Raw genomic sequence first — 467 nt, 5'->3', positions numbered from 1 at the left:
AACTTTGAAAGTCATATATTTCCTTTGTATTACTAGACAGTAACCCAGCATAAAACTGGGAAAATGAACAGCAAACCCCAATCTTATCTAAAGGAATATTAACAACTGATTGCTGTTAGATGAGGAACAGCTGACCTTCCTAAAACAAAGACCTCTAGATAGGCTGACTAGATTCACCAGATGGACAAGTAGTGGGGAATTGCTGTGGGTGCCAACAACACAGCAGACAGTAGCAGGGATGTTAGAGTATAAGGGTTCTAGTGCGGGGAGGGAGGCTATTGGAGGGTGCCATCTGAGAAGTGGTGTATAGTTTAATAAAATGGTTTGGGATATTCTGTGTGATACACACACACACACACACACAAATCAATAAATTTTTTAAAATGTATTATATTTGAGGAAGAAGCATAAAAGTTTATGTCATGTTAAATAGTAGAGGTAAAAATTACCAGTGAAATCTACCTGAT

The sequence above is a fragment of the Nannospalax galili genome, unplaced genomic scaffold (genome assembly GCF_000622305.1).
Source record: "Nannospalax galili isolate Female #2095 unplaced genomic scaffold, S.galili_v1.0 scaffold261, whole genome shotgun sequence".
Classification (NCBI taxonomy): Eukaryota; Metazoa; Chordata; class Mammalia; order Rodentia; family Spalacidae; genus Nannospalax; species Nannospalax galili.
The sequence above is the reverse complement of the archived record's forward strand: the minus strand, read 5'-3'. Positions refer to the sequence as shown.